Source organism: Ranitomeya imitator, chromosome 6 (assembly GCF_032444005.1).
Source record: "Ranitomeya imitator isolate aRanImi1 chromosome 6, aRanImi1.pri, whole genome shotgun sequence".
In the NCBI taxonomy this organism is placed as follows: Eukaryota; Metazoa; Chordata; class Amphibia; order Anura; family Dendrobatidae; genus Ranitomeya; species Ranitomeya imitator.
This window is the reverse complement of record NC_091287.1, coordinates 421,878,081-421,885,464: the sequence shown is the minus strand read 5'-3', so window position 1 is coordinate 421,885,464 and position 7,384 is coordinate 421,878,081.

Genomic DNA, 7,384 nt, shown 5'->3' with positions numbered 1-7,384 from the left:
CCCTGGAGTTGGCTAACCCGACCGCACCACGACGGGGCAAGCATAGGCGTCTCAGTGAGCTTGACACGACCCGGAAACAGCTGACGGTGCTGAAACCAGGTTTGGCACGAGGGAGTACCTGTGACAAAAACACTGCCGAGAACCAGCTGGCGGTGCTGGAACCCAGATGCGTTGCCCCAGTGTGCAAGAGCCAATGGCACGACCGAGGACCAGCTGACGGTGCTGGAACCCGGTTACTAAGCTGTAGGTGCCCGCGCTTAAAAGCACTACCAAGGACCGCCTGACGTTGGCGGAACTCGGATACCCAGGAGGAGGCACCTAAGCCAAAGGCTCGGCCCGGAACCAGCTGACGGTGCTGGAACCAGGTGGTGGACCCCAAGGCCCACAGGAGAGGAGAGAACAGCTAGGCCGCGAGGCAGCCGCAGTTACCGAACCCCAACAGTCCTACAGGGGGAGCTGGGCCTACTGGCACTACAGAACCAGCCTTGACTACCAGTTCACACAGCCCACATAGGAAGCTCCTAAACTGGAGGCACTCTGGAGTTGGCTAACCCGACCGCACCACGACGGGGCAAGCATAGGCGTCTCAGTGAGCTTGACATGACCCGGAAACAGCTGACGGTGCTGAAAACCAGGTTTGGCACGAGGGAGTACCTGTGACAAAAACACTGCCGAGAACCAGCTGGCGGTGCTGGAACCCGGATGCGTTGCCTATCAAAGATTGTCTTCCTACAGCCCCAACTAGCGGTGTTTGAGCAAAGGGTAAGCAGGGGGAGCAGAGTGTAGGCCGAAGCCTGCACTGGAGTCAGCTTTGTGTCTGCGTTGCGTTTGCAGGACACTTTGCCGGCTACACAGCGGGGAACAGCTGGCGGTGCTGAACCCCACTAACACATTGGCTGGTGTTTTTCTCTGTGCAGCTAGCACTTCCGGGCAAAAAACTAGCGGTGTTAGAGCCCAGGGTCAGCAGGAGGAAGAGAGGAGCAGAGTGTAGGCCGAAGCCTAGTTGAACCAATTTCAAAGGTAACCTTTAACCTCCCCTCAGGTGTTACAAAGTACAAGAGCCACACCTTGTGCAGCATTAATGCTGCACAAGTAAAAGGTTGCTCTATTAATTTTTCTACTTGCACACGCTGAATGCAACACGTACACAATTTAGCCCATTCTACAGTCAAACTGTAGTTGAGGCGTGACTTGTATTTTTAAGGAGACGCAGCATAGGTGTCCCAAATAACGCCTTTATGCTTGGCGCAGCTTCCTGAGCGTTGTTTTTTGCTGTACAGGAGTCTGCGCTCTTGTGTTATCCCTTGGCAATGCCCTGTTAGCGCTGCCCGTCTTATGACCTCATTTCATGTTGGCCGCTGCGGTTAACGATGGCCATAAATCCCAGACCCACAGTGCCTTTTCATAAAGTCACACTGCGGTGCTGGGATTCGTGGCCTTGAGCAGTAAATATTTTCGACGCTCACACACGTCATTACACCTGCTTCAGACTGGGCGGCCTCTGCTGATCCCTTTTCGCATGCCGCGGCCATGAGGCCGCACAGTCTGAAGAAGGCGGAAGGAGATGAGTGACGACAGGCGAACATATGCACTGCTCGTGCCCATAAACCACACCCTCGCTGACAAAATAAATAAGACAACGAGGGGCGTTGTTTCACGCAGGGCGGATGCACAGGCGCAGCCAGCTAACCATGATGTCAAAAGACGGGAAGCGCTACCAAGGGGGGTGCTGCGTATCATTAGAAAGGAAAGTCACACCTCAGGGACAGTGGAATGGTCTCAATGAGACACATTTTGTACGTGTTGAGTTCCACGTGGGCAAGGAGAAAAAGTCAGCCACCTTGTACAAATGCAGCAGTACTGCTGAACAAGGTGGCTGTTATACATAGAAACACCTGGGGGTGGGGGGCAGGCTCCCTTCAATTTCAGTTCATGTGCCTGCATGGCGTTTGCAGGTCACGTTGCCGGCTACACAGCTGGGGAACAGCTGGCGGTGCTGAACCCCACTGACACATTGGCTGGTGTTTTTCTCTGTGCAGCTAGCACTTCCAGGCTAAAACTGGCGGTGTTATGAGACCAGGGTCAGCAGGAGGAGGAGAGGAGCAGAGTGTAGGCCGAAGCCTGCACTGGTGGCAGCTTTTGTTCTGTTGTGCCTGCGTGGCGTTTGCAGGTCACGTTGCCGGCTACACAGCTGGGGAACAGCTGGCGGTGCTGAACCCCACTAACACATTGGCTGGTGTTTTTCTCTGTGCAGCTAGCACGTCCGGGCAAAAACTGGCGGTGTTAGAGCCCAGGGTCAGCAGGAGGAGGAGAGGAGCAGAGTGTAGGCCGAAGCCTAGTTGAACCAATTTCAAAGGTAACCTTTAACCCCCCTCAGGTGTTGCAAGGTACAAGAGCCACACCTCGTGCAGCATTAATGCTGCACAAGTAAAAGGTTGCTCTCTTAATTTTTCTCCTTGCACACGCTGAATAAAACACGTACACTATTTAGCCCATTCTACTGTAAAACAGTAGTGGAGGCGTGACTTGTCTTTTTAAAGAAAAGCAGCCCAGGTGTCGAAAATAACACCTTGGTGCATGGGCGCAGCTTCCTGAGCGTTGTTATTTGCTGTACAGGAGTCTGCGCTCTTGTTATCCCTTGGCCATGCGCTGTGAGCGCTTCCTGTCTTCTGACCTCATTTCATGTCGGTCGTTGCGGTTAGCGATGGACATGAATCCCAGACCCACAGTGTGTTTTCAAAAAATCACACTGCGTGGCTGGGATTCGTGGCCTTGTGCAGTAAATATGTTTGCCGCTCACACATGTCCTTACACCTGCTTCAGACTGGGCGGCCTCATCTGATCCCTCATCGCATGCCGCGGCCATGAGGCCGCACAGTCTGAAGAAGGCGAAAGGAGATGAGTTAAGACAGGCGAACATATGCACTGCACATGCCCATCAATAACACTCTCGCAGCCAAAATATATTAGACAACGAGGGGCGTTGTGTTGGGCAGGGCGGACGCACAGGCACAGGCAGCCAACCAATGATGTCAGAAGACGGGCAGCGCTACCAAGGGTGGTGCTGCGTATCATTAGAAAGGAAAGTCACACCTCAGGGACAGTTGAATGGTCTCAATGAGACACATTTTGTACGTGTTGAGTTCCACATGGGCAAGGAGAAAAAGTCAGCCATCTTGTACAAATGCAGCAGTACTGCTGTACAAGGTGGCTATTAAACATAGAAACACCTGGGGGTGGGGGGCAAGCTCCCTTCAATTTCAGTTCATGTGCCTGCGTGGCGTTTGCAGGTCACGTTGCAAGCTACACAGCAGGGGAACAGCTGGCGGTGCTGAACCCCAGTAACACATTGGCTGGTGTTTTTCTCTGTGCAGCTAGCAATTCCGGGCAAAAACTAGCGGTGTTAGAGCCCAGGGTCAGCAGGAGGAGGAGATAAGCAGAGTGTAGGCCGAAGCCTCCACTGGTGGCAGCTTTTGGTTGGATGTGCCAGCGTGGCTTGTGCTGGACACGATGCCGGCTACACAGCAGGGGAACAGCTTGCGGTGCTGAACCCCACTAACACATTGGCGGGTGTTTTTCTCTGTGCACCTAGCACTTCCAGGCTACAACTGGCGGTGTTATAGCCCAGGGTCAGCAGGAGGAGGAGAGGAGCAGAGTGTAGGCCAAAGCCTAGTTGAACCAATTTCAAAGGTAACCTTTAACCCCCCCTCAGGTGTTGCAAGGTACAAGAGCCACACCTTGTGCAGCATAAATGCTGCACAATTAAAAGGTTGCTCTCTTCATTTTGCTCCTTGCACACGCTGAATAAAACACGTACACTATTTAGCCCATTATACTGTCAAACAGTAGTGGAGGCGTGACTTTTCTTTTGAAGAAGACGCAGCACAGGTGTCAAAATTTACACCTAGGTGCTGGGCGCAGACTCCTTACCGTTGTTATTTGCAGTACAAGAGAGTGCGCTCTTGTGTTATCCCTTGGCAATACCCTGTTAGTGCAGGCCGTCTTATGACCTCATTTCATGTTGGCCGGTGCGGTTAACGATGGCCATAAATCCCAGACCCACAGTGCCTTTCCATAAAGTCACACTGCGGTGCTGGGATTCGTGGCCTTGTGCAGTAAATATGTTCGCCGCTCACACATGTCCTTACACCTGCTTCAGACTGGGCGGCCTCAGCTGATCCCTTATTGCCTGCCACGGCCACGAGGCCGCACAGTCTGAAGAAGGCGGAAGGAGGGGAGTGAAGACAGGCGAACATATGCACTGCTTGTGCCCATCAATCACACCCTCGCTGTCAAAATATATGAGACAACGAGGGGCGTTGTGTCGGGCAGGGCGGACCCACAGGCACAGCCAGCCAACCAATGATGTCTGAAGACGGGCAGCGCTAACAATGGGGGTGCTGCGTGTCATTAAAAAGGAAAGTCACACCTCAGGGACATTGTAATGGTCTCTAATGAGACACATTTTGTACGTGTTGAGTTCCACGTGGGCAAGGTGAAAAAGTCAGCCACCTTGTACAAATGCAGCAGTACTGCTGTACAAGGTGGCTGTTATACATAGAAACACCTGGGGGTGGGGGGCAGGCTCACTTCAATTTCAGTTCATGTGCCTGCGTGGCGTTTGCAGGTCACGTTGCCGGCTACACAGCAGGGGAACAGCTGGCGGTGCTGAACCCCACTAACACATTGGCTGGTGTTTTTCTCTGTGCAGCTAGCAATTCCGGGCAAAAACTTGCGGTGTTAGAGCCCAGGGTCAGCAGGAGGAGGAGAGGAGCAGAGTGTAGGCCGAAGCCTGCACTGGTGGCAGCTTTTGGTCAGTTGTGCCAGCGTGGCTTGTGCTGGACACGATGCAGGCTACACAGCAGGGGAACAGCTGGCGGTGCTGAACCCCACAAACACATTGGCTGTTTTTTTTCTCTGTGCAGCTCGCATTTCCGGGCAAAAACTAGCGGTGTTTGAGCCCAGGGGCAGCAGGAGGAGGAGAGGAGCAGAGTGTAGGCCGAAGCCTGCACTGGTGGCAGCTTTTGGTCAGTTGTGCCAGCGTGGCTTGTGCTGGACACGATGCCGGCTACACAGCAGGGGAACAGCTGGCGGTGCTGAACCCCACTAACACATTGGCGGGTGTTTTTCTCTGTGCACCTAGCACTTCCAGGCTACAACTGGCGGTGTTATAGCCCAGGGTCAGCAGGAGGAGGAGAGGAGCAGAGTGTAGGCCGAAGCCTAGTTGAACCAATTTCAAAGGTAACCTTTAACCCCCCCTCAGGTGTTGCAAGGTACAAGAGCCACACCTTGTGCAGCATTAATGCTGCACAAGTAAAAGGTTGCTCTATTTAGTTTGCTCCTTGCACACGCTGAATAAAACACGTACACTATTTAGCCCATTATACTGTCTAACAGTAGTGGATGCGTGACTTGTCTTTTTAAGGAGACGCAGCACAGGTGTCAAAATTTACACCTAGGTGCTGGGCGCAGATTCCTGAGCGTTGTTATTAGCTGTACAGGAGTCTGCACTATTGTGATCCCTTGGCCATGCGCTGTGAGCGCTGCCTGTCTTCTCACCTCATTTCATGTTGGCCGTTGCGGTTAGCAATGGATATGAATCCCAGGCCCGCAGTGTGTTTTCAAAACATCACACTGCGTGGCTGGGATTCGTGGCCTTGTGCAGTAAATATGTTTGCCGCTCACACATGTCCTTACACCTGCTTCAGACTGGGCGGCTTCAGCTGATCCCTTATCGCCTACCACGGCCAGGAGGCCGCACAGTCTGAAGAAGGCGGAAGGAGATGAGTTAAGACAGGCGAACATATGCACTGCACATGCCCATCAATCACACCCTCGCAGCCAAAATATATGAAACGAGGGGGGTTGTGTCGGGCAGGGCGGACGCACAGGCACAGGCAGCCAACCAATGATGTCAGAAGATGGGCAGCGCTACCAAGGGGGGTGGTGCGTGTCATTAAAAAGGAAAGTCACACCTCAGGGACATTGTAATGGTCATATTTTATATTGTAATGAGACACATATTTTACGTGTTTAATTCTACGTGGGCAAGGATAAAAAATCAGCCACCTTGTACAAATGCAGCAGTACTGCAGTACTAGGTGGCTGTTATACATAGAAACACCTGGGGGGGTGGGGCCAGGTTCCCTTTAATTTCAGTTCATGTGCCTGCGTGGCGTTTGCAGGTCACGTTGCCGGCTACACAGCAGGGGAACAGCTGGCGTTGCTGAACCCCACTAACACATTGGCTGGTGTTTTTCTCTGTGCAGCTAGCACTTCCGGGCAAAAACTAGCGGTGTTTAAGCCCAGGGTCAGCAGGAGGAGGAGAGGAGCAGAGTGTAGGCCGAAGCCTGCACTGGTGGCAGCTTTTGTTCTGTTGTGCCAGCGTGGCTTGTGCTGGACACGTTGCCGACTACACAGCAGGGGAACAGCTGGCGGTGCTGAACCCCACTGACACATCACCTAGTGTTTTTTCTGTGTAGACAACACTTCCAGGTGGCAACTGACAGTGTTGAAACCCAGGGAATCAAAGAGGAGCAGAGTGTAGGCCGAAGCCTGCAGTGGAGCAAGTTGAAAGGGAACCTTTAACCCCCTTTCCCAGGCATTTGTTGCTGAAAGAGCCATCTTGTACAGCAGTAATACTGCACATGGAAAATGGTGGCTCCGAAAATTATGCTCCTTGCAAACGCTGAAGTACACACTCATATAATGTGTCCCCTCACACTGTCAAACCGTCCCGGAAGTGGGACTTTCCTTTGTAATGTGACACAGCAAAACCGTCATTCCAACCCCCTTGGTGCCGTGCGCCACCTCCTCAACGTTGTTTGGTTCTGTCACGGAGCCCGCACTGTAATGTTATCCCTTGGCCATGCACAGTTAGCGGTGCCCGTCTTCTGACATCATGTAGGTGTCAGGCTGGCAGTGCCTGTGCGTCCAAGCTGCCCGAGATCCAACCTTGCAGTGTCATCTAATGTAGTCCCACTGCGGGCCAGGGATCCATGGGCATGCGCAGTGCATATCATCGCCTCTCACTCACCTCCTTCCTGCTTCTTCAGACTGTGCGGCGTCACGGCCGTGGCATGCTATTAGGGATCAGCTGATGCCGCCGAGTCTGAAGAAGCGTGAAGAAGTGGAGTGAGAGGCTAGTATATGCACTGCGCATGGCCATGGATACCAGGCCCACTGTGGGATCACATTAGACGACATTGCGAGGTGGGATTTCGGGCAGCGTGGACACACAGGCGCAGCCAGGACGACAACAAATGATGTCAGAGGACGGGCAGCGCAAACTGTGCATGGCCAAGGGATAACATAACAGCGCAGGGTCCATGACGGAATCAAACAACGCTAAGGAGCCAGCGCACGGTGGCAAGGGGGTAGCAAT